This window comes from Protopterus annectens, chromosome 14.part0, assembly GCF_019279795.1.
Source record: "Protopterus annectens isolate FY-2018-M chromosome 14.part0, PAN1.0, whole genome shotgun sequence".
NCBI classification, from domain to species: Eukaryota; Metazoa; Chordata; order Ceratodontiformes; family Protopteridae; genus Protopterus; species Protopterus annectens.
Window position 1 is genome coordinate 415,940,261 of NC_056748.1, and position 23,585 is coordinate 415,963,845.

The following is a 23,585-nucleotide window of genomic DNA, read 5'->3' on the forward strand; positions in this document are numbered from 1 at the left end:
ATCTCTGCCTGAATGATGAGTTACACCAAGAACAATTCTTCAGACTCTTCTCTTAAGAAATAACTCTTATCTTTGACAATGACCCTGCAAGAGATGTCATTAAAACTAGACAAAATGGATACAAAAATAGATGTCTTTGAACAGAAATGCTCAAGACAGATGGTTTTAATTCACAAAGAACTACAACTTCAGAAATCCCACATCTCTGACATAGAACAATCTCTCAATAATGTGGATGGATGACTTCAGGAGGGAGAAAATAACACTGAATGTCTCTTGAAGCAGAACACTGCTCTACAAAATAAACTAGAAGACCTAGAAAATAGGTCACAAAGAAATAATCTATGGATTTTTGGTTTACCAAACAACATAGAAGGAAGTAACATGGTGAGGTTTTTAACTACTTGGTTACCAACTGTTTTAAATCTTCCTGAAGCCCTTTCATATTGAATTGAAAGGGCACACAGATCCATTGTTTCATCTCCAAATGAAAAAAATTCCTAGATCAGTTATTGTGAAATTTATATCAACACAAGTTAAAGAACTAGTGCTGAAAACTGCATGGCCCAAGTCTCCTATAAAAATAAATGACAGCATTGCTTGTTCTGACAATGGTTATTCTTCTGCAGTTATTTCTAAAAGAAAGCTCTTTCAACCTATTATTAAAGAGCTAAAAAAGAACCAGATAAAGGTCCACCTTTTGTTTCCTGCCAGACTGAAATAATTTCTCACAGATAAAATTAAAACTTTTGATGACCTTGACTCTGCTGTCCCTTTCATAAAAACAAGCAGATTAATAGACAAAACAGAAAATATGGAATGGACAAATCCTTCACTGAAAAGAATTGCAGAGAATAACTCTCGGAAATCTTTGGAGAAAAAGAAGAAGCTGAAAGATAAATAACTGTATTCTTTTATTTTTCATTTCTCTTGACATTTAACAATATGCTTTATATTCTTTGCAGTCCTTGGGGCTCTCTGAAATATATGTAAGTTAATAAGATATGTCCTGTCTAAAAAGAAATGTAATATAATTAATCTTGAATATTTGATGGGAAGATTGAAACTGCTAAGGAATGTGTGTTTGATGGTGAGGGGATTAATGGTTGTGTCTATTTGAAGTGATGACATCAACGGAATCTGTTATTGAGGTGGTTTACTACCAGAACTGAATATTTGAGATGTCTTGCATCTGCTTCCTTCTTTTTTATTTTTCTCTATTATTTTATGCTTGAAATACTTTTTTGATGAAAGTGCTTTATTTTTGGAGACACATACAACGTAAACGCAAGATTTCAGTGCCAATGCAGTATTTCTGTAATTCATGAGCCATTTACATGTTCAAATTCTATTTTTCCGTTATCCTGAAAGGTTCCTGCTAAAAAATAAAGAAGAGAAAGCTTCATGTATAACTCAGAATGAATCCTCAAGACTTATTATCTCTCTTTCTTAAAAAGCTCGTCAAGCTATATGATCGCAAAGCCGCAAGTCCAATACAAGCAATGCCAACTTTGACCTTCTAGGACAGGAACTGAAACACATCTTTCGGAGTATAATACAGTAAAACCAAGGATCTCCAAATGTAGCAAGAAAGAAGTGTAAGTCTAATGAGATATTTACTACAGTTTTACTGATACTGGCTTGACTTATATTCTCAATACTAAAGTACTCAAACTTTTTTTTTTCTGTTGTATTTATAAAAGACTACAGCATTGTGCATTGCAATAGCAACTGAAACAGTTAAATCCTATTTACTTGTTAATTTTTTCTCACTTGCATGAACGTACTCACACAATATATCATTTCATAATTGTAAATATATTCATTAGATTTAACTAACTACTAGCAGCTTATATGTTTAGAAAACTCAATTGAGCTTGAGTAAACATATTCATGAAATGGTCCTTTTTTTGATAAGATCTTATGCTAAAGAAAAGATCACAAAACAAAACTGCCAGCTTTGCCTGCAACAAATGCAATCAAAGTGCTTTACTTAATGGTAATGTTTTAGTTGTATTAGCATTACATTTAAACCTTCTAATTTCTTACAAAAAAAGAAAAGAAAATAATTCCAGGCCAGGAAGGCAGAGGGAAAAGAGCAGAGCAGAAGGGTGAGGAGGGAGGGAGTGAATACTACAACAGTGAAGATCAGGGCATCTATTGTCATGGTAAGGTTTTACACAACTGTACTATGTCCTTCCATATCACAGTTGCAGTATTCTTTACAAAAGGGAGAATACAAAAGCTCAAGAGGAAATTTGGGAGGAGGAAGACACAGATGAGCCTGCTAGAAAAGATAGCTGTGGAAACAACATCTAGTTTGTAATGCTTAGTGAGGGTATGGACAGAAGTCCAAGTAGCAGCCTCAAGGATGGAATTGCTATCCAAACCTTTGAAAAAAGCACCAGAAGAAGCATTAGCTGTAGTACAATAAGCTTTTACTGAGGTAGAAAGACATTTTCTTAAACAAGACACATCTTTATTAAACCATCACTTACTACATAGGCAATCATACATTTATACAAATGAAAACAAAGTAGACTGACACAATCCTAGTTGCAAGCATTTTACATCACAAACCATACTGACACACTCCCAGTTGCAAACATTTACCATACTGTATTTTTGATGTGTTTCTCTTCTTTTTTTAAATAATTTTATTAAGATTTATAGCAATACAGATTGTCTACAGAGATTCAAAAAGGAAATTGCTCGTTAATCAAAAACAAACATTAGAGTAAAATCAACTAAAGTATTTACATCAGTGTCTAAAACGTACAATATAACAAAATATCATAAGAACCATAATGAATTCATTAAACAATACAAGGATCTTTATCTAATATAGATTTTTAAGTTGGACCACATATTATATGAAAAAGATGTTCTGACAGTTCTTGACTTGATAGTCATCATTTCCAAGCAACAGGTTTCAGTAAGAATATTTCTGAATTCTACATATGAGGGAGTATGTTCAGATTTCCAGTTTCTGGCTATTGTTTTCCTAGCTGCTGTTAGAACAGACCATAAAAGAGGATATTTAATTTTCCTAATACAATTGGGAATTGGGGTATTAAATAAAATCAAGGATTTGGTCAAAACAAATCTATCTGTAAAAAGTGTTTGAAGAAGATTATTGATTTTTTTCCTAGTAGTGCTTCAGAGCTATACAATCATAGAACATATCTGACCAATCAGGTTTAGAATCTGATTTACATCTCCAACACAGTATCCTATCTTTACTAATCAATTCTAATTTATGGGTTGTGAAAAAAAGCTCTATTCATGAATTTCCATGCATATATTCTCCATCTAAGTGATGATGTAGTATGTTTGGATGATTCCAAAATTATTTTTTATCTAATTCAGACAGTATCTTATTATTAACTGAAATGAAATAATTCCAGTAGTTATCTGGAATATTTTTCATTTCTTTATTATTCTAAATATAATGGAAAGTTTACATTCAATGGCTGTATTTTGATGTATAAAAGAAATCAAAAATTTTATTAATTTAGAGATTGATTATCTTGAATTTTGTGGGAATGAATTAATTTTGTCGGTCATAAATTGTTTATAAGATTGAAGTTGCAACCATGCAGTCCTATTTAAGTCATAATGTGTTATCAGATATTCTAGTGTAGTTAAGTTGATTTCTTGTAAGAATTGAAACCAAAAATTAAGATTTGTTTCCTTCAATGAGAAGATATTAGATTGGATGAGGTGGTAACATCCTTTGTATATGCAATAGGAAACAAAATGAATATCCAATATTTGCAAATCATATTTTTATATATGCAATTTCAAAAATCTTTTAATAAAAGTTTCAAATAATGAGTTAGATTATTAGGAAATTTATTTAGAGAAAAATATTTTTAAATATCTATATAAAAAGGATTATTTAGAATTAGAAGTTTATTGGAACTAATTCTCTCATTTGTATCAAAACAAAGAATTTCTTGAAATTTCTTCCATTTAGCTGAATAATTTTCATTTATTAACAATAAGGTCTTAATCACTGAAGAGAAATAGTATAGTTCTATATCTGGAAAGCTTATACCTTCAAAAGACCAATCTCTCATATGATGTGTGATGGATAACCTAGGTTTATTTGGTTGCCACAAACATTTCAAAATCAATGTGCTAAATTCTTTAATTAGCATTTTTACAGGTGTTAGCAATATAGACTGAATAATGGGGAGTATCTTGGGCAAGATGATCATTTTGATAATTGAAAGTTTTTATCCATTGTAAATAAGAGATGTTTCCATTTATTTGATTATTAATAGAGGAGATGCAATTAGTATAATTTAATTTTATTATCTTCTATATCGTCTGTTAATGTAATGCCTAAGTATTTTAAGCATTCTGTTTTAACTAAGTATTTAATATATTTCTGATTCCAAAGATTAGTATTTGAGGTGATGGGGAGTATTTTTGTTTTATCATTAAAAACTAAACCTGATTTCTTCTGAAACAATTCCATAAGATCAAATATAGCTTGTAAGGTTGTATCGATTCCTTCAATGGTTAGAAGAATATCATCTGCAAAGAATTGCACTTTAGAAGTTGTCTCTGTGTTCAGGCTAATTCCCCCAATATTTGGATTCATTCTTATATAATTAGCTAGTCATTCCATTAAGATGGTAAATAGCAAGGGAGAGACAGGACAACCCTGTTTAGTTCCTTTATGTATCAGAATATTTGCTGATAAATATGAGCCAATCTTGATATACGCATGACTACCATTATATAGGTGGGAAATTAAATTAATGAATTTATCAGAGAAATTATATGTTTCTAAAATAAGAAATAAATAATTTCAATTAACAGAATCGAAGACAGAATTTATGTCCAAACTTAATAAAGTTAAATTCTCCTTGGATTCAGTTGGATGATCAATGATGGTTAATACCATTTTAATACTGTGGAATGTATTTCTATTTAAAAATAAAACCTGTTTGATCCTCATTATCCAGTCCAGGAAGGAAGGAATTTCTTAAGTCTGTTGTTGTAGATAGACAAAAAATTTTATAGTCAACATTTAAAAGTGATATTGGCCTATATGAAGAACATTTAGATGGATCGTTATCCCTTTTTCAAAATAGGGGAGATTAGAGTATATTTCCAAGAGGGAGGGATAGTAAACAGTTCTTGATATTGAGAAAAAAACTTGATGTAGTAAAATAAGAAGTTATGTACCTACCATAACGTTCCATGTTAGTTGTCTTCTCTCGCCTTCTTTCTTGCTTGATGGGTTCGGAGCCGATCCCTCGGCTCCGACTCGGCACTTGCTAAGCTCGAGAGTCACTTTTACCAGCTCGAGGCAGCCCCATATCCCATGATGCAAGGCGGTAAGTACCCAGATCTCGTTTGCTGACAAAGGGCAATAGCACCAAGCATAAAATACTTCCCAAAGGAAGAAAGAAACTTACAGATGGAAAAAGGACCAGGTCTGAATGGTCTTTAGCATAACAGTTTCTTATACAAGGTCTGTCCAGGCCAGGGGAAGGAGGGAGGGTCAAGAAAGAAGGCAGAGAAGACAACTAACATGGAACGTTATGGTAGGTACATAACTTCTTAATGTTAAGTTGTCAATCTCGCCTTCATTCTTGCTTGATGGGACCGCCCCTAGCACCTCTATCCTGGGTGGCTCAATGGAACAAACTCTTGAGGACTGTAGAGCCAAAACTGGCTCTGTCCCTGGAGGCCAAGTCCAATTTGTAATGGGAAACAAGTGTGAGAAGTAGTCCAAGTGGCGCTGCACAAATAGTGTCCAAAGGAAGTCTAGCTTGAAAAGCTGTAGAAGTAGCTAAGCTCCTAGTTGAATGTGCTTTAGGTTTTGAGCACAGCTGTTTTCCCCTGAGCGTATAAATTTCAGAGATGACCGAAGAAAGCCATCTGGACAAAGTCACTTTAGAAACAGGAAGGCCTTTTTATTATCCGCATAGGAAACAAAAAGTTGATCAGATTTTCTAAACTTTTTTGTTCTGTCCAAATAATATCTAAGTTGACGGTGGACATCAAGATAATGTAGCTTTTGTTCAGCTCTATCTGAATAGTTAGGGAAAAATACCGGAGATCAATGGATTGACTCAAATTGTTCTTTGAAGCGACCTTAGGTAAAAAGGTTGGGTTAGTTCTCAAAGATACTCTGTCTTTGTGAAAAACCAAATAGGGGGGTCGAACCGAAAGAGCATGAAGTTCAGACACCCTCCTGGCAGATGTAATAGCCACTAGGAATAACGTTTTCCAAGAAAGATATTTCAGGACAGAAGAAACAGCTTGCTCGAAGGGGGGAAGAATCAAGGATGTCAGCACTAAATTTAGATCCCACTGAGGAGGAGGATTCCTGATTGGAGGCTTTAGTAGGAAAATTCCTTTCAAGAAGGCCCTGCAGAGCCTATGGGACATAATATTATGATCTGCTATCCCGACATGAAAATTGGAAATAGCAGCCAATTGAACTCTGACTGTGGAAGAAGAGGAGCCTGCATGAAAAATCTCTGCTAAGAAATCCAGGACTGCCTGAACAGGGAAGTAAAGGATCAATATTTTGGGCCTTAGCCCAATAAGAGAAACGCTTCCATTTGCTTGTATAAATCCTCCTGGTAGAGGATTTTATGGTTACTATGATGTCTCTAACTGGGTTAGAGATCAAAGGAAGCCTGGCTAAGGAAGGAAGAGGAGCAACCATGCTGTGAGGTTGAGAGAAGGGATTGACCGGTGCAGCTGACCCGATTGGTGAATCAGAAGATCTGGCACTGGGTCCAGATGCCACGGCTGCACCAAAAGGTGATGATGGAGGAACGGGAACCAAACTTGTCGAGGCCAGTAAGGGGCAATGAGAATCAATTTGGCTCTCAAAACGGTAGCTTTCTGGATCACCTGAGGGATCAGAGGAAATGGAGGGAAGGCATAAAGAAGTCCCTGGGGCCAATCCTGGGTCAGAGCATCTCTGGGGGGATGGCCTGATAGAGGGAAGAGGCAGAAGAAGTCTGGACATTTGCTGTTTTGGGGAGTAGCAAAAAGATCGCAACATGGACGACCCCATTCCAGAAAAATCTCTTCCGCTATAGATTGCTTGAGAGACCACTCGTGAGGCATGAGGATAGCTCTGCTCAATCTGTCCGCTATAATGTTGGTTTTCCCAGGGATATGCGTTGCTACCAGAAACCGATGAGAGGAGATCGCCCATTGCCATAGTCTGAGCGCTTCGACACAAGGGGTAGGACTTGGTTCCGCCCTGTTTGTTGATATACCAAACTACAGACATGTTGTCTGTGTGGACTGCAATTGTCCCTACGGGAAGAAAGTCGTTGAGGGCTTGCAACGTTAAAAGCACTGCTCTCATCTCCAGGACATTTATGTGCAGATGGTACTCGAACGGCTGCCACGCCCCATGAACCATCCTGCCCTGATAATGACCCCCACCCGATCAGGAGGCATCCGTGGTGACAGTGGCTATCGGGATGGGGTACAAAGTACCTGCCTTGGTGAACCTGAGACGATGTGATCCACCAAGCAAGATGCTCTTTGCATGTCTGTGTCACCAGAATCTGGTGACGATTGAAGTTGCTGGTATGACCACTGTGTGAACAGCATCCACTGAAGAAGGCGCATGTAGAATCGAGCCAGGGAAGAAGAGTAATGGCCGCAGCCATGAGACCTAATACCTTTAGAACCATTCTGGCCTGTATTTTCTTGCTGGCCAGAATGATCCTGACATGAGTCTGAATGTCTGAAACTCTTTGTTCTGTAAGGGTAGCTGACATCCGAACAGTGTTTAAGTTTGCCTATGAAGGTAATAGACTGGCAGGGCGATAAGGATGACTTTTCAAGTTGATCGAGATGCCCAAATGAGAACAAAGGTCTATTGTGTAATCCCTGGCTTGTATAAGCTGATGCCTGGTGGTGGCTGACAGGAGCCAGTCGTCGAGATACGGAAACACCTGGAATCCTTGACGTCTCAGGTGAGCCGTGACCACTGCCATGCATTTGGTGAACACTCTGGGGGCTGTAGTGAGACCAAAGGGCAGGGCTCTGAACTGGAACCCCAGCCGAAAGCGGAGAAATCTCCTGGAGCGACTGTGAATTTTGATGTGATAGTACGATCCTGAAGATCTATTGAGCACATCCAGTTGTCCTTCTGTAAGAAGGGCAGAATTGACTGAAGAGTGACCATTCGGAATCTTGTCTTCCTGACAGACTTGTTGAGTCTGCTGAGATCCAATATTGGTCTCCAGTCTCCTGTCTTTTGGGGACCAAAAGAACCTTGAGTAGATTCCGGCTCTGAATGGTCTATTGTAACTGGCTGAATGGCTCTTTTTTGCAGTAGTTTTGAGATTTCTGACTCTGCAATCTCCCTTAGACGGGTGGTACATCTGGAAGGGAACTTGAGGGAAGGGACTTTCCTCGAAAGGAATTATGTAACCCTTGGATATGATCGACTGTACCCATCTGTCTTGAGTGAGGGAATGCCAGGCTTCTGGGTACAGTGATAATCTTCCCGACTGCCTCCAAGGAGGGACAGCCGGGCAACACCTCAGGGATGCTGAAAGGGCTTGTCAGAGAGAGGCTCCCTGTTTCCCTGGTTCTTCGGACCCCTCTGCCTCTAGAGCAGCGTCTATTGTTGTTACCCCCTCTGCCTCTAGGGGTAAACTGACCACGTGAATCCGGCGAGACTCCTTGGGATTTACGGAACCACATCTTCCCGCCCTTCTGTCCTTTGGGATAAGGTCTAGAAGGGGTGGAAAAACGGACTCCAACAGCAGAAAGAGTCTTGCCGTCCTGCTCGCACCTGGTCAAGGTTTCCTTCACCTGAGGGCCAAACAAAGCTGACCCATCAAAGGGAGAATTTGTGAAGGACGCCTTAAAGGGACCCGAAAAATCACATAGCCGCATCCAGGCTTGGCGCATAAGAGCCACACCTGTACCTGCGGCTCTACTCGCTCCATCCGCAGCATAAGATATTAGCCGCATGGAGGAGTTTGCAATGGAATTGAGGGTTCCTAGCTGCGAAGCAATTTTTCTTGAGCCCCTGCAGCTGTAGGATCCTGAACTACTTCTCCCAGCTCCTTCAGGATATCTCTGGAGTCTGGTGAAGTGACATAGATAATTCAGCGAACGCATAGCAAAGGTCGCTGAGGAAAACATCCACTTACTGCATCCTATCCATGGTCCTAGAGTCCTTATTAGGAGGATGGACGGCACGGAAGGATCTGCAAGTTCCTTTTGGTGGCCGCAGCCACCACCATGGCATCAGCGGGACACCCTTAGTAAGGAATTGTTTGTCACTCGGGGCAGTGATAAATTTTGAAGGCCTCCTAGGGACTGGCTCTACAGAGTCAGGAGCTGCCCACGCCTTCGTGCAATAACCTGCATAAGGGGTCGAAGGCGGAGACACCCAGGAGGTGGAGGGCCGAGATCCAAACGCCTCTAGGTATACTGACTCATCCTCAGAGGGATTGTTGGTGGGCCAGTTTCCCTCTGTTTCAGAAGTTCTAGGATGTCTGAGAAGGAGACATCCTCAGAGGGGATCTAGGGATCCCTCTGACTCATCAAAGTCAGTATCCAAGTGACAGACTCGGGGAGTCTACATGCTTCCTCTTACAAGTCCTCTTCCTAGGAGGATCTCCCAAACATCAGGAGAATCCTCGGAAGAGGGGGAAATTCCCAATGGGCAAACCTGAGGCGGAGGATCTCTGGGTCCTGTAGCAAGAGAAGTGGCAGAGATGTCAACAGGTACTATAGAGGGAGGAGCTACGGGAACAGACTGCTGACTGATACCAGTGGCCAGTACACTCTTCATCACCTCGAATGCTCCCGTGCCAGGCAGGTCCGAGAGAACCCGCTCAAGAGCTAGGAACCCAGGGACCACCGAAGGGAAGTCTCCGAGGCAGATGTCGGAGCCGAGCCCACCAAGGCCGAGGCTCCAAGGGGAAGAGCGGGTTCGGACAAGGGTCCGATGCCACTCACCCCTCGGAGGAGACCATGGAAGCCCGACCACCGAATCCCTCTAAGGAAGGTCTCAAGAGGAGATAAGAGTAGAGGCTGAAGGAACAGAAGGGGGTATCCGTCCTCCAGCCGTAGCAGTAACCATTCGAAGACTCCAACTCCAAGCTCTGGGGTAGAGTTGAAGGAGGAACTGTAATGGGTGTGGACCAACAGTCGCCTATTGAGACGGACTGTGTAACATTTGGGCCAGTACCTGTGACTTAAGTAATCTACTGACCACTCTCTCAAGGTCATGATCTGACAGTCTGGAAGATCTTGAAGATCGGCTCCGATGGCTCCGCCCGATAGAAGAGGTGAAGCCGAGCCGAAAGTATCGGCTCCAAGGAAGGAGACCTCGATCTCTTCCTGGAAAGAGCCATCGGAGCCGATACTATAGATCCTGTCGGAGCCGACCTCTCGGAGCCGACAGGACGCCTCGATGTATCGGCTCCAGCCGGAGCCGATACAGCCACCAAAGTAACGGTGTCGGAGCCGATCGGAGCCGACACCGATGCCTGTGCCACATGGGTGTCGGAACCAATCGGAGCCGACATCGAAGTGGGCACTACAGACTCGGCACTGATAGCCATCGGCGCCGAAGGCTTTGTTAAGCTAGAATCGGCTCCAGCCGGAGCCGATCTCGACTCGGAACGAGTCGGAGCCGAGCCCACAGGCTTAGATACAGAAGCCTGGGCCTTGGAAGATTTTGCTGATTTTGGTGGAGCCGACTTAGCCGGAGAGCCCTCCGGCTTAAGAAGGCCCCTAAGTATCAGCTTATTCTCTCCTGCAGGACTCTCTGGCTGAAGGAATGACAAATAGCACAGGAGTCCTGCAGGTGAAGAGGGCCCAGACAATACAGGCAAGAAGTGTGACCGTCTGTCAGAGACATCTTCTGACAGCACGAGTCACACTTCTTAAAACCTGAGACCCTCTCCTTTGCCATGGTGCTGAAAAAACACACACACACACACCAGTCAAAATTAACTTAAATAAAATACCAAAAGGTATTCTATAAAACTAACACACACACCCTAACAGGGGGGGGATGGGATAGGGAAAAGTTTGACTAACAAAAATTAAAGGAGACAGGGATTTTCTGTCAGAAAGAGTACAAAATAAACTTAAAACTATCAATAAAAGGTTTTTTACTAAAAGGGGCTTAAATCTCACAAAAGTGAATAACTTACCAGGAGCTGGTAAAAAGAAGACCTCCTAAGCGAAGCGGCAAACGAGATCTGGGTACTTACCGCCTTGCATCATGGGATATGGGGCTGCCTCGAGCTGGTAAAAGTGACTCTTGAGCTTAGCAAGTGCCGAGTCGGAGCCGAGGGATCGGCTCCGAACCCATCAAGCAAGAATGAAGGCGAGATTGACAACTTAACATTAAGTGATTCACTGGGGAATAATTGATATTGTTCTGTATTGATTCCATCATTACCTGGGGCCTTATTTTGTTTTATGTTATTAATTTGACTTTTGATCTCTGAAAGTGAGATTGGTTTATCTAATCCATTAATTTGCTGTTCCATTAATTTATTATTTTTAGTGTATTTCTTAATAAAGGAACTTACCTTTGCTTTAGAATCTAGTATGTTTGGATTTTGATTAATCTTGATAAAATAATTTCTAAATTCCATTACTATATCTCCTAAGTCTGTTAGTATCCTCTATTTTTATCAATATAAATCTCTTTAATATGATATATTTTATTTAGCCTCTTAGTTTTGATAGTAGGTTTCTTAAGTGATTTAGGATTAATAGAAAAGTTTATGAATTTAAAATTTTTTCTAAGTTGATCTTGGTCTTATGATTCAGGATTTCTAAGTACTTATTATTCAAGGTATTGATTTTCTCAGTCTTACTGGATTTGGTTGTCTGTTTTTGTAATTTAACTTTATAATTTTTTTCTTGAAGAACTTTTAATTCTTTTTCCCAGAACTTTTTTTTTGTTGATGTACCAATTAATTATTCTCCCATATAGATATGATTTTAGGGCATCCCAGATATAGATGACAGATGTACCTTCAATATTATTAAGTTTAATAATTATTTTTGTTTCAGAGGTAGAAAAATCTTTAAAATCAGATAAAGTAGTCAGATATGCAGGTATTCTTTTAATTTGAGGATACCAGAACACAGAAGCAACTCAAATGTTATTGCATTATGATCAGATAGTGGGCATGAATGAACTTTGACTTTATTTAAATTATTGATTAGTTGATTTGAAATGTAGATTCTATCACTTCTAGAGTATGTGCCATGTCTTGGTGAGAAGTATGTGTAAAAAAGTGACTTTGAGTCTGCAAAATCATTGATGTCCCTTATATGAAATGATTCAGCAAATTCAATTAAGTTTTTCGCTGGTGATGTTATAATCATCTTCCTAAAAGCAGTAGAGTCTTTCTCATTTACTATACAATTGAATTATCCAGCAAATATGATATTTCCTTTAGAGAAATGTACTACTTGATCTAAATGTTGTTTGACTGTATGAGAACCTATCCCAGGAATCCAATATACATTAATGAATGTGTATATTTTTTCATTAAGTTCTAGGGTAACAGCATATAGCATACTTTTATCATTGTTATAAGTGTCTAATATTCTAGAAATTGGAAGAGTTATTCCACAAAATAGCAGCACCTCTTTTTTTGTTGAAGATGCAAACTAGATTGTACTGTATATTTCCTATTATTAAGTTTATCTATATCTTCGTTTAATAAATGTGTTTCTTGTAAAAAGAAAACATTAGGGTTAAAAAGGTTTAGATATTTATATAGACTTCCCCTTTTGCAGCTATTATTTAATCCAGTGATATTAATAGAAATACATTTTAATGTTGGCATTTACAATAATAAGTGTATTTTCTGGTGTTATAAACCTTAGATAATTAGAAATGTTCATATACATATATATTCTTATTGTACTTATACAGAAGTTAACAGAGTTGTGATCCAAATGTTGTAAGGTTAAAATATAGGTTAAATTCTTACATGTTTTAGACACTGAAAGATAACGTATAGTAAGCATATACAAATAAACTTGAATTATATACACCCTTACCCCCTTCATGGAGTTCAAAAGACTCCTTTTTCGGAGTACTGTTTGAATCAACCACCCCCTCACTAACAATAGTTAACTCCTCCCCACCACAGCAAATGATTAGTAATATTGATTTGAGACAAAATTTATATAGTATTAATATAGTGCACGTGTCTCGTAAATTAAGGTATTAAAGATTTAAAGTTTGAGATAAATGCTTGTTCCTCATAAACAATACAAATATAAAGTGTTCATATGCTAGTGTAGTGCAGATGAAACAAATTATTACTGAATGTAACAGAATGTATACCGAGATAAGTATCTATGATAACCAGAGCAAGACATCCTTTCTAAATAGCACAAATGAACTTAGGATGCTGTTATATTTGCATATTTAATTATTCTTTTAAATATGTATCACAGAACTGAACATAGGAAATAACCAATGAATACATTCCTATATAGCAATACAAAGTGAAATCTCAGGCCCTACACATCATTCATATGTTGCAGCTTCTCACCTTTTAAGTTCATAAACATTTTGGCATTTTAAATAGGAAAGTTAATAAATTACAAAGCTTCCTAGAAGTCAGTACTGTAACAGTCCATGTAATGAATTTAAAGTTCTGTATAGATATGGTGTACCAGTTCTGAAGTATATATAGTACTACATTTATATTCATTTACAATGATAGAGCTCAGACGATAAGTGTTGTTAAATCTAATGAGTTACCTAGGAGTTTGTAATGAGAGCTCTAATAAAATTTCCACTATAATATGTGTTTAGGGTAATACATGTAGACCAACACTGTTTTCTTTTCCTATCTTTTATTGTATTTATATATTGCGATGTGTATTCCAAAGGATGACTGAAAACATGGAGACCAAAAATGTTCCAATATTAACTTGTAGCTAAAACATAAGAAAAATATGCATTATGAAAAACTATGTAAAGCAAAATGAGAGTAAATAGGCTAATTATATTATAGCATATTGGTGCTTAAACAGAATCAAAGCAATCTTAAAGGTAAGCATGTGTGTAATTAGATTATTGCTATCTACATTCACAGTAGATATAGGGGGAAGAAAAACAGCTTCCTTATCATATTTCTTCTTTCACCTTATATTCATTCTCTCCATTATATTCCTTCCCTCCCTTTCTTCTCTCTATACAGTTCAGAGAGAAGTTAGAAATATCAAGTGGAAATCAAAAGAGAAGAATACAGGGGGGAAAAAAGGTGTTTATAATGGTAATGCTTGAAATTAGAAGGTTTAAATCTAATGCCAATACAACTAAAATATTACCATTGAGTAAAGTACTTTTCTTTTCTTTTTTCTCCTTTTGAATGCATGTGTTCCTACACGTTCCTGGGAATAATTGGTCCTTCTGAATGACTAGAAAAGATGGAGTGAAGTTATATGAATTTATTGCAAACTAGAGATCAATAATTCTATTTTGGGGAGATGGCACTCCATTTACCCCCACCCCATATTTTTTTTTAAATAGAAAGTGGGGAGTTGGGAGGGGCACTAGACTCACAAACAAGTGAAATTAACAAAAAAAAATAGGTAAGAAAATAGGTAAGTGATATACCTGCTGGCACAATGACTATACATGTGTACTGTCACCAGGAAACTACCACTCTTTCAATCTTCCAAAGCTATTAGTATGATGCAGCAGCCTTAAAACTACATTGCCCGTGAAATGTTTTGACATCTGTGCAGGTAAACTACTGGGGCCAGGTGTTCTCCATTACTGCCACTAATTTCTTTTGACAAAAAAAATACTGGTTTGGTTGAGTTCATTTTTTTTTTCTTTCAGATGGGTAACCTTAACACAATTACTGAGAAAGATGTATTGTGCAGCTTGGATGATGGACAGCATCATTCACTGATACAGTATAATTTAAAGCAGTGAGTATACCCACTACTACCTTCCTGTATATTGCTTGTTTCACAATGGTATGCGCTGTGCTCAGTCTACCATATAAGGCATCCTGCTTCTGACCACTGCATCTGTCAGCAATATAGCAAAAACACAAAGTATACTAAAGATAGTTATGAAGTGCAGGCAGTATTTCTGAATGAGGGGATCCATACTTTTCTCCCCATTAATCACCATGGGGGCAATCTGTTTCCATCTTTAATGTTAAGCTGAATTTTGTCTTTGTGGAAACTTCCAAGTTTTTTCATCACCGGAGAAAGAGGCCAAAAATTACTTTTTCTTATTTTTCTCATGCAACTTCTTTTTTGTCATTTTTTTTCATTATGCTTTCAAATGCCTTCAGTCATTTTGACTATACCTGCGTCAGACTTTTTTGTTCAAGTTCCTCACGTTTCTCTCCCAAATTTACCATTTCTTTTATAACTTCTGCATCTGCTTTCACAAAAGAAAGGAAATATAAAGTCATGCTATTTTGTAACTTTGTTACATTTTCTAGTGTTCACCATTATCAGAATCATATAATACAGAAAGCACACTTTTACTGTAAGTTTTATAGGGTTATTTGTCTACCATCTACCCCAAGCAAAGGGTGCAGTCATTACACATTCAATAGCACCCCAGTTTAACTCCAGCAACTATTTTTCTCATTAAGAAAAAGAGTAAGCTTTAGTAACATCTACCAACATTGAAATACTAATGAATGAAAAACACACCGAAGTAAAGGGTCTATGTTATATATTCGAACTTTCAAAATATCGAATACCATATGTTTGAGACCATATGGTCGATATTTGAAAGTTCGAATATATAATAAAAAAAAAAAAAAAAAAAGAAACAGAAAAACATAACTTAACAGTGCGAGCAGGGGGGGGCAAGCCCCCCTGCACCTCCCACATCCCCCCTACTTAAATATACCAACTCCGAGACTGCACTTCAGTGCAGAAAAGGGAAATTCTCCCACTCTGCATTGTACGGTGCCGTTAAAGTCAATCTTCGAACACCTGAAATGTCGATCATATGGTCTCGACATTTCAAGCGTTCGTTTATTTGACATAGACCAGAAGTAGGGTAAACTTTTAGTTATGTACTCACCATAACTTCAGATGTTTGGGATCCATCTCGCCTACATTCTGAACTGATGGGTTCGGAGCCGATCCCTCGGCTCCGACTCGGCACGCTTATGCTATAGAGCAAGGCCTCTAATTGGCTGAGCTATCTTTATCCCAGGATGCACCACCACTAATCCCCCAGATCTTGTTTGTCCGCATTCATGCACACATGCACAACTTGGTTATATAACATTGTTAGATGTTTCAAGATGAAACAACAGGATTCGGACCTTCTGATATCCTCTGATCTCCAAGGAAGGGGGAAGGAGGGTGGGTTATTAGGAATGTAGCGAGATGGATCCCAAACATCTGAAGTTATGGTGAGTACATAACTAAAAGATGTTATGTGATCCTATCTCGCCTACATTCTGAACTGATGGGACAGCGTCCCTAGCACCTAAATCCCGGGTGGCTCATTGGAAAACACTCCTGAGCACTGTGGAACCAAATGAAGCTCGTCCTCTAGATGCCACATCAAATTTGTAGTGGGAAATGAAGGTGTGCGGGGAAGACCATGTAGCCGCCGCACAAATGTCACTAATAGCAAGCTTAGAGTGAAATGCTACTGAAGTAGCCATAGCCCTTGTAGAATGAGCCTTGACAGAGGTGGTAAGCTCTTTGTTAGAATAAATATAAGCTTGAGTAATACAGTCCCTGATCCATTTGGCAATAGTGACCTTTGTGACAGCGTTGCCCAATTTGTTATCTGCAAAGGATACAAACAACTGATCTGTTTTCCTTGTTTGTTTGGTCCTGTCTAAATAAAAACGTAACTGTCTGTGGACATCTAGTGTGTGGAATATAAACTCCGCTTTGTTAGAGTATTTTGGGAAAAAAACTGGAAACTCTAATGATTGTTGTAAGCATAAAGTAGAACAAACTTTAGGAACAAAGGAAGGATTTGGTCTGAGGGATACTCTGTCTTTATGAAAAACCAAGTATGGGGGTTTCACTGACAAAGCTTGAAGCTCTGAAACTCTTCTGGCCAAAGTAATCACCACCAGAAAGGCTGTCTTCCATGATAGAAACTTTAGATCACAGGTAGCTGCCGGTTCAAAGGGGAAAGAAGTCAAGGCGCGTAACACTATATCGAGATCCCATGGAGGTGCAGGATGAGAAATCGGAGGTCTTAATAGAGCAGCACCTTTCAAGAAGGTCTTACACAATCTGTTGCTCATTAAAGGTGGATCTATGGATTCGTGAAAATTAGAAATTGCTGCCAATTGTACTTTGATGGTAGAAACTGAAGAGCCTTGATTGAAAAGAGAGGTCAGAAATTTTAGTACTTCTGCCATGGGAATAGAAATGGGGTCCAGGCCTCGGAGTTGAGCCCAAATAGCAAACCTTTTCCATTTGCTAGAATACAGTTTCTTTGTAGCAGACTTATGGGCCGAAGATAATATGTGCACAACATCTGGATCCAATGTATGACTCCTGACTATCGTCGGAAGAGGAGGAGCCAGGCCGTCAATTTTAAGGTGTGTAGGGACTGGTGGAATAGTCCCAACTGATGAACCAGTAGGTCTGGGACCTGGTCCAGGAACCATGCACCTTCCAGAGCATGTTTCCGAAGATAGGGGAACCACACTTGACGAGGCCAGTAAGGAGCAATTAAGATCATTTTGCTCCCCAAGAGAGATGCCTTTTGAATCACCCTGGGGAGGAGAGGAACTGGAGGGAAGGCATAAATCAAGCTGGTGGGCCAAGGATGGACTAATGCGTCCATGGGGCTCTTCCCCGGAGCCGGGGTTAGGGAGAAGAATTCTTTGCACTTCGCATTCAGAGGAGTCGCGAAGAGGTCGCAACACGGAACTCCCCATTCGCTGAAAATCTGACTTGCAACTGTCATATTCAGAGACCATTCGTGAGGAGAGAGGATGGTTCTGCTCAATCTGTCGGCTATGACATTGGACTTGCCCGGTATGTGAGTAGCCACTAGGAAACGTTTGGTCGAGACTGCCCATTCCCAAACTCTCATGGCTTCTCTGCAAAGAGGATAGGATCTGGTTCCTCCCTGTTTGTTCAGGTACCAGACAACTGACATGTTGTCTGAGTGAACAGCAATTACGCCCTGAGGGAGATAATCATGACGGGCTTGAAGGGACAGGAGTACTGCCCTCATTTCTAGGATGTTGATATGAAGAAGAGTCTCTTCCGGGTGCCATTTGCCTTGGACTGACCTGCCCAGGGAATGCCCCCCCCCCACCCCATCTGGGAGGCGTCCGTGGTCAAAGTGGCCGCTGGAGTAGGAAAAACAAAGGGTCGTGCCTGATCCAAATTGGAGGGCACTAGCCACCAGCGAAGGTCCCGTTTGCAAGATTCCGTGATCCATATGAGGTGACTGAGAGGGAGTTCCTGAAAGGACCACTGAGCTGAAAGAAGCCACTGGAGGATTCTCATGTGCAACCTTGCCAAGGGGACTAGAAGAACCGTGGCAGACATGGATCCCAATAGCTGCAGGACCATTCTGGCTGGGGCTTTGGACCTGGGAAGTAAGACTCGAACTTGATTTTGTATGGTTTGAATTCTGTCTGTAGGTAGATAGACCCGCATTTGGTTTGAGTCTATCTCTACCCCTATGAATCTTATTCGTTGAGATGGCCGCAGCACAGACTTTGGCCAATTGAAGGTGATTCCAAGGGAATTGCCCAGTGATATAGTGGCTTGTAGGCTCCAGAAGTAGATGCTTGGAGGTGGCAGTTAGGAGCCAGTCGTCTAGATACGGAAACACCTGGAATCCTAGACTTCTCAGGTGAGCAGTCACTACTGCCAAGCACTTGGTGAACACCCTGGGGGCTGTGGTGAGACCAAAGGGCAGTGCACGGAACTGAAAATGACTGCCTCCTAGGCTGAAGCGCAGATGTCTCCTGGACGCTTGATGTATCATGATATGATAATACGCGTCCTTGAGATCTATGGAGCACATCCAAACACCTTTCTCCAGCAATGGGAGAATGGTTTGTAGAGTGACCATTCGGAACTTGGACTTTCTGACTGAACGGTTTAGTATACTGAGGTCCAAAATGGGCCACAAGTCCCCGGTCTTTTTTGGCACCAAAAAGAATCTTGAGTAAGTCCCTAATCCGATCTGGTCTGCGGGGACCGGTTGGATGACTCCTTTTTGCAGCAGTTTTGAAACTTCTGAGGCTGCGATATCCCGTTGACTGGGTGGCGGGTCCGGGATTTTCCTGGACTGAGGGGGGGTGAGAGAATGGGATGGAGTAACCTCCGGCGATAATCCGAAGCACCCATTGGTCCTGAGTGATCCCTTCCCAGGCCTTCAGGTGCTTCGAGAAACGACCCCCGACTGGCTCCGGAGCAGCACAGCCGGGCAATCCCTCAGGGACTATGAAAGGCTGAAGAGCCACGAAAGGACTCGCGGTCTCCAGTGTTGCGAGGGCCTCTGCCGCCTCTGGGACGGCGTCTTCCGGATGAATTTCCCCCTCCTCTGCCTCTGGAAGGGGAACCTTCCTGCTGAGGGGGGTAAGGCTTCTGAGATCTACGGAACCACATTTTCCCTCCTCTTTTAGCCTTGGGATAAGGCCGAAAGGGAGTGGAAAATCGTGCCCCTACGGCAGTCAGAGTCTTACCCTCCTGCTCACAGCGGGTTAGTGTGTCTTTTACCTTGGGTCCAAACAGGGAGGACCCATCAAAGGGGGCGTCGGCAAATGAAGACTTAAACGCCTCCGCGAAATGACACAGGCGGAGCCAGGCTTGTCTCCATAGAGCAATGCCTGTACCCGCTGCTCTACTCGCTCCTTCGGCCGCATACGAAATGAGCCTCATGGACGAGTTTGAAATGGACGACATTGTAGCCAGCTGAGAGCCAACCGTCTGGGCCAGCTCCTCAGGCAGGTTACCCAAGAGGGTATCGGATAGCTCCTTAATCAGATCCCTCTGAAATCTGGTAAAGTGTGTCAGGTAGTTCAAGGACCTCAGTGTAAAGGCCGCTGAACTAAGGGTGCGCTTTCCGTAACGATCCATGCTCCTAGACTCCTTATTAGGAGGATGGACGGACGTAGAAGCCTCTGCTATGTCTTGCTGGGTAGCAGATGCCACCACCAAAGCATCTACAGCCACACCTTTAATAAGGAACTCTCTATCAGGAGGCGCCGAGAGAAATTTGTTCGGACGAGCAGGCACCGGTTCCACAGAGTCTGGGTGTTCCCACGCCCTTCGACAGATCAAATCCAAGAGCTCGTCGAAGGGCGGAGACACCCAGGAGGTGGAGGGCTGAGCCACGAAGGCCTTCAGGAACACCGACTCATCAGCAGAGGGAGGTTTGGACTGCCAGTCGCCTCGCTGTTTTAGGGCTTCTAGGATGTCTGCAAAGGAGACATCATCCGAGGACGACTTAGGGGACCCCTCTGCATCATCGAGATCAGTGTCAGATGTCAAAGACTCATCAGGGGAGTCAACGTGCTTCCTCTTGCACGTCCTTTTCCTGGGGGGTTCTTCCGAAGAGGCTTCAGAAGGACCTCCAGGAGGGGGAGAAACCCCAGCGGGGGTAACCTGAGGCCCAGGGGCTCCGCTGTCTAAAGACAGGGGGACTGCCAACGACCCAGTCTCCGTATGCAGGGAGGTAGCTGGGGAAACCATGGAGGTAGCCAAGGAAGATTTGGCTAAAGCGCTCCTCGTAGCCCTGAAGGCGGGACCACCAGAATCCTGGGAGGGTCCCACCTCCGTGGCCACGACAGTGGACGGTACTCCCGCCGCCGACGCACCAAGAGGGAGACTTGGGACCGAAAGCATCAATTCCGAAGCCTCCCCCCAGGGCCGAAGGAAGAAGTCCGTGTACTGAACTCCGACCCAAGAGCCGGAGTTGGAACAAGTGTCGGGCCCGACCCTAACACCTCCACAGGTTCCACCAGCACTGGCTCCAATGGTGCCGAAGCTGTTGGAGGAGGAACCACAGTAGGGGAGTGGACCATCGGCTCCGAAGCCAACTGGGCTGGAGCCGAAACCAGCTTTTGGAACACCGGAGACTGGAAGAGTCGAAGGAGCACCCTGTCGATGTCCGAATCAGACATCCTGGATGATCTAGAGGATACCGATCGGGCCCAAACCGATTTCTCCATCGGCTCCGAATGGCTCGGGGACCGGCTCCGAAAGGACTCAACAACTATCGGCTCCGAAGAAAGTTTCAAGGAAATTTCCCTCGGTGCCGATAAGGACTTCGGCTCCGAGGGGGAAGAGTCTGAGCCGGTAACCCTTATCGGCTCCAATATCAGTGGAGCCGATGAGGGTGACCCGCCTCTCGATGTCCCAGACCTCGGCTCCGAAACCAGAGGGGTCGAGGCTGGAGGCATCGAGGCAGACCGTTCCGACCTCGGCTCCGAAGTCCGTGGAGCCGATGGAGAAGTCTGCTTAGCTTTTTTAGCAGTCGGTTCCGACTGACTGGTCGGAGCCGACGCTTTCTTCTTTTTAGAAGGAGACGGAGAGGAAGATAAAGCCTCCTCGAAGGAAGGCTTGATTAATCCCTTGAGGATTAATTTGTTTTTCCTCTCCTGGAGGACTCTAGAAGAGAACGCGTGGTACACACTGCACGACTCTTGTAGGTGTTTAGCACCTAAGCAATAGACGCACGAGGAGTGGTCGTCCGTTATGGACATTTTAAACCCACACCTCGTGCATTTCTTAAACCCGGAGGGTTTGTGTTCTTTAGACATAACTATCTAAGTGGAAAAACACTACACTTAGTTAAATACAACAAGTTTTAACAAATACGAAGTTTAACAAATAAAACCACAATATATATATATATATATTTTTTTTTTTAACTAAACAGTTAGTAAACAAAAACGAGATAAAGAGAGTCAAGACCCTCTAACTTAAACGGGTACTTGACCCAAGAAGATACACAGACAGCAAAGTAACAGGGGAAGGCCCCTCTAACTAAAACGGGAAACCTTCCCTGACTAAAAAAATCACGAATTTTCCAACAAAAATTCACCAATCACACCAATATACAACAATAGCTGTTAAAACAGCTTTTGGGTTCAAAATAAGGAAATTTGTGACAGGAAAAAGCCTAATAAATAGTACTTAGCCCAGCCAATGTTGAGACCACGTCTAAGCTTGTTAGCGGCAAACGAGATCTGGGGGATTAGTGGTGGTGCATCCTGGGATAAAGATAGCTCAGCCAATTAGAGGCCTCGCTCTATAGCATAAGCGTGCCGAGTCGGAGCCGAGGGATCGGCTCCGAACCCATCAGTTCAGAATGTAGGCGAGATAGGATCACATAACATCCAGCAGTTTTAAGAGGCAAGAAGAAATAAATATGGTAGAATGCTGGTTTTGTACTAAACATGTCATAACTGATGCAGAAGGAGCCGCAGCAGCATAACACCGGTGTCTCCCTAGTGGAAGAAAATGTACAGGGAATTTATACAGAGGATTAAGGCTGTGAGCCATAGTTCTTGTGGTACAGGGTTTGAGCCTTCATTTGCTTACTGTGTGACCCTGAGCAAGTCAGTTAACCAGACACTGCTCCCAGGTCACCTCTACAAAGGTACTGTGTGACCAGTGGATCTACCTTTTTAACAAATGGGTATTATTACTATTATTACAGATTGAAAAATGTCCAGATATTGACTTATGTCAGGGAGCAGAAGCCCATACTTCATGAAAAGTGTGCAACACAATAGCACAACAATTAGTGTAGCTGTCTCACAGCAGAGTCTGCACATCCTTCTTCTGCTCATGTGGGCTTTCTGTTGGTGCTCTGTTTTCTTCTCTGAGTACCTGGTGGACATAAGGCTCCCCCAAAAAACATGAACTGGAATTAGCAGGTAATCTGAGACCGAATGAATGAAAGAAGAATGAATTAATGAATAATGTAATTAACACCACAATTGTTATCCCAAAAGGAAGGCCTACAGTCTTTCTAATCAGTTTTCTGGTATAGGATTTTTTTTCAGTAAATGATAAAATGTACACTCCTTGTTTTTTTGAAAAACTTGACATTACAACAATTCTAGACCTGAAAATTAATTATACAATATGGTACTGTAATTCTTAGACTTTGTTCCCATTACAAATACCTTAGGCAGGGAATCAAAGAATTGTACAAGCACAGAGTATTGTACTGAACAGTAGGTAACAGTACTAACAATTGCAAAATTATCAAATGTAAAATACAATTTCCATAAACCGTGCTTTTCAGCTTTCAAAAAAATGTAAATGGAAAGTCTGGATTGCCAGGTTGGGGATCCAATATATCCCCAAGTGGCTGAGGTGAAATTCTTCAAACATTTAATGCCAAGACACCAAGAAACATAATGCCAATCATTGTTTTCAACAGGAAATCACTGTTGGTGCAGTTTCTATCTGTGCACTCAGTGTTTCCCTTCTTTTGAAAGATTGCTCCCTTCTTTAAGTTGTGTGACAGTGGAGTTGGCATACTGTCTGCCCCTCTGCAAAAAACACTTATTTGTAACCTTTTACCCTTCTGTGCTTCAGGCCCTAGATGTAAGTTTTATGACACTCAGCGT

At 41.4% G+C, this 23,585-nt stretch overlaps 1 protein-coding gene across 2 annotated transcripts in view; it reads right to left on the bottom strand.

Annotated features, from left to right (window-relative positions):
- Window positions 1-23,585, bottom strand: part of FANK1 (fibronectin type III and ankyrin repeat domains 1) — a 1,042,588-nt gene that overhangs the window by 442,696 nt on the left and 576,307 nt on the right. The window lies entirely within an intron of this gene.